This window comes from Leuresthes tenuis, unplaced genomic scaffold (genome assembly GCF_036924035.1).
Source record: "Leuresthes tenuis unplaced genomic scaffold, fLeuTen1.0.hap1 SCAF_74, whole genome shotgun sequence".
Classification (NCBI taxonomy): Eukaryota; Metazoa; Chordata; class Actinopteri; order Atheriniformes; family Atherinopsidae; genus Leuresthes; species Leuresthes tenuis.
In genome coordinates, this window is record NW_027325428.1 from 154,648 (window position 1) to 158,871 (window position 4,224).

The window sequence follows — 4,224 nt, forward strand, 5'->3', positions numbered from 1 at the left end:
GTAGGTTCGAATGCCCAACCATACATCATCAAAAGCAGGAGTGGATGTGTTCGGCTACAAGAAGGTTTGTATGTCTGAGCATAGTTTGTAAAAAGCGGGTAAGAAAAGGTTCGAATGCCCGAACAAACACCATCAAAAGAGGGAGCGGAGGTGTTCCGCTGTAAGACTGTGTGAATGTCCGACCATATTTGGTAAAAAGTGGGTATGAAAAGGTTTGAATGCCCAAATTCGGCTGCAAAAAACTGTGTTCGGCTGCAAAAAGGTGTGAATGTTTGACTAAAGTTTGTAAAAAGCGGGTAAGACAAGGTGCGAATGCCTGACAATGTATGATCAAAAGCGGGAGCGGAGGTGTTCAGCTGCAAGAAGGTCTAAATGTCCATCATTAATTGCTAGAAAACATGAAAGAAAATTTTCGAAAATCAATCCGCACATGATCATAAGTGGGAGAGGAGGTATTCAGCTGCAAGAAGGTGTGAATGTCCTACCATAATTGCTGAAAAATGTGTTAGAAACGGTAAGAATGCCGGACCATACATCATCAAAAGCTAGAGAGGTGGTGTTCGGCTGCAAGTAGGTGTGAATGTCTGACTAAAGTTCAAATATATTAACAAAAGCGGGAGGAGAGGTCTTCGGATGAGTGGTTGAGAATTTCCGACCATAATCTATAAAATGCGGTGAAAAAAAAGGTGTGATAGAAACCTAAAAGGTGGAGCGGAAGTGTTCGGCTGCAAGAAGGTGTGAATGTCCATCTATAGTTGGTGAAAAGCAGGAAAAGCAAGGTCTGAATGCCCAATCTTACATCATCAAAAGTGAGATCAGAGGTGTTTGGCGGCAAGAAAACGGGTAAGGTGTGAATGACCGACTAAATATCAACAAAAGTGGGGGCGGAGATCTTCGGATGCAAGTGGGTGTGAATATCCCACCATACAAGTATGGTGGAGAGGAAGCTGTGAATGACCGACCATAGTTTGCAAAAATAGGGTGAGAAAAGGTGCGAATGTCCAACCATACATGATCAAAACAGGGAGCGGAGGTGTTTGGCTGCGACAAGGTGTGAATGTCCACCCATAATTAATGAAAAGCGGGCAACAAGTAGGTTCGAATGCCCAACCATACATCAACAAAAGCAGGAGTGGATGTGTTTGGCTACAAGAAGGTTTGAATGTCCGAGCATAGTTTGTAAAAAGCGGGTAAGAAAAGGTGCGAATGCCCGACAAAGTATGATCAAAAGAGGGAGTGGAGGTTTTCGGCTACAAGGTTTGAATGTCCGACCATAGTTTGTAAAAAGCGGGTAAGAAAAGGTGCGAATGCCCGAATATATACCATCAAAAGAGGAAGCGGAGGTGTTCGGCTGCAAGAAGGTGTGAACATCCGACCAAAGTTTGTAAAAAGCAGTTAAGAAAAGGTTCGAATATCCAACCAAACATAATCAAAAGTGGGAGCAGAGCTGTTCGACTGCAAGTAGGTGTGAATGTCCACCAATAATTCCTGAAAAATGGGTAACAAAAGGTGCGAATGCCCAACCATACATCATCAAAAGAAGAAGTGGATGTGTTCTGCTACAAGAAGGTTTGAATGTCCGACCATAGTTTGTAAAAAGTGGGTAAGAAAAACTTCGAATGCCCGAACATACACCATCAAAAGAGGGAGCGGAGGTGTTCCGCTGTAAGATGCTGCGAATGTCCGACCATAGTTGGTAAAAAGCGGGTAAGAAAAGGTTAAAAAACCCGACTGTACACAATCAATAGCGGGAGCGGAGTTGTTCGGCTACAAGAAGGTGTGAAAGTCCGACCATGGTTTGTAAAACGCGGGTAAGACAAGGTGCGAATACCCGACAATGTATGATCAAAAGAGGGAGCGGAGTTGTTCGGCTGCAAGGTCTGAATTTCCAACCATAATTTGTAAACACCGTTGAAGAAATGCCTCGAAAGCCCGACTATACACCATCAAAAGCGGGAGCGGAGGTGTTCAGCTGCAAGAAGGTCTGAATGTCCACCAATAATTACTGAAAAATGGGTAAGAAAAGGTGTGAATGCCCAACTATACATCATCAAAAGCAGAAGTGGAAGTGTTCGGCCACAAGAAGGTTTGAATGTCCGACCATAGTTTGTAAAAGGCGGGTAAGAAAAGGTTCGAATGACCGAACATACACAATCAAAAGAGGGAGCGGAGGTGTTTCGCTGCAAGAAGGTGTGAATGTCCGACCATAGTTGGTAAAAAGCGGGTAAGAAAAGGTTAAAATACCCGACTCTACACAATCAATAGCGGGAGCGGAGTTGTTCGGCTAAAAGAAGGTGTGAAAGTCCGACCATGGTTTGTAAAAAGCGGGTAAGAAAAGGTTCGAATGCCAAAATATACACCATCAAAAGCGGAAGCCGAGGTGTTCAGCTGCAAGTAGGTGTGAATGTCAGATCATAATTTGCAAAAAGCTGATGAGAAAGGTGTGAATGACCGACAATACTTGCTGAAAAATGTGTTAGAAAAGGTAAGAATGCCGGACCAGTCATCATCAAAAGCAGGAGAAGAGGTGTTCGGCTGCAAGAAGCTGTGAATGTCCAGCCATAATTACTCAAAAATGGGTAAGAAAAGGTAGTATTGCCAGACCATAAATGATCAAAACAGGGAGCGGAGGTGTTCCGCTGTAAGAAGGTGTGAATGTCCGACCATAATTGGTAAAAAGCGGGTAAGAAAACGTTAAAATACCCGACTGTACACAATCAATAGCGGGAGCGGAGTTGTTTGGCTACTAAAAGGTGTGAAAGTCCGACCATGGTTTGTAAAAAGCGGGTAAGAAAAGGTGCGAATGCCGGACAATGTATGATCAAAAGAGGGAACGGAGGTTTTCGGCTGCAAGAAGGTCTAAATGTCCAACCATAATTTGTAAAAACCGGGGAAGAAAAGGCTCGAAAGCCCGACTATACACCATCAAAAGCGGGAGCAGAGGTGTTCAGCTGCAAGAAGGTCTCAATGTCCATCAATAATTTCTAGAAAACATGAAAGAAAATTTTTTGAATATCAAACCGCACACAATCATATGCGGGAGAGGAGGTGTTCAGCTACAAGAAGGTGTGAATGTCCACCCATAATTCCTGAAAAATGGATAAAAAAAGGTGCGAATGCCCAACCATACAACATCAAAAGCAGGTGTGAATGTCAGATCATAATTTAAAAACCTGATGATAAATGGTGAGAATGCCCGACTATACACCATCAAATGCGGGAGCGGAGGTGTTCAGCTGTGAGTAGATGTGAATGTCCGACCATACTTGCTGAAAAATATGACAAAGCAGTTTTCACTTGGTTTGAGTGAAGGAATTCATTTTATATCAAAATCCGAAATTGTGTAGAACTCGTGGAAATAAGTTTATTCTCGGATTCCTAAAGGTTTAGTGTTGTTCTTTGGTATAATGCAAAGTAATACTTTCTATTTTGTTGAAACCGATTCAGACATGGATAAATATGAAGGACAAAGCAGTTTTAACTTGGTTTGAGTGAAGGAATTCATTTTATATCAAAATCCTAAATTGTGTAGAACTGGTGAAAAGAAGCTTATTCTCGGATTACTAAAGGTTTAGTGTTGTTCTTTGGTATACTGCAAAGTAATACTTTCTTTTTTGTTGAAACCTATTCAGACATGGATAAATATTAAGGACAAAAGCAGTTTTAACTTGGTTTGATTGAAGGAATTCATTTTATATCAAAATCCGGAATTGTGTAGAACTCGTGAAAAGAAGCTTATTATCGGATTCATGAAAAAAATTAGTGTTGTTCTTTCCTATCCTGCAAAGTACTACGTTCTTTTTTGTTTAAAGCTATTCAGACATGGATAAATATGAAGGACAAAGCAGTTTTAACTTGGTTTGAGTGAAGGAATTCATTTTATATCAAAATCCGAAATTGTGTAGAACTCGTCAATCGACGCATATTCTCGGATTCCTGAAAAGGTTTAGAGTTGTTCTTTCCTATCCTGCAAAGCACATCGTTCTTTTTTTGTTTAAAGCTATTTAGACATGGATAAATATGAAGGACAAAGCAGTTTTAACTTGGTTTGAGTGAAGGAATTCATTTTATATCAAAATCCGAAATTGTGTAGAACTCGTGAAAATAAGATTATTCTCGGATTCCTAAAGGTTTAGTGTTGTTATTTCCTATCCTGCAAAGTACAACGTTCTTTTTTTCTTTAAAGCTATTATGACATGGATAAATATGAAGGACAAAGCAGTT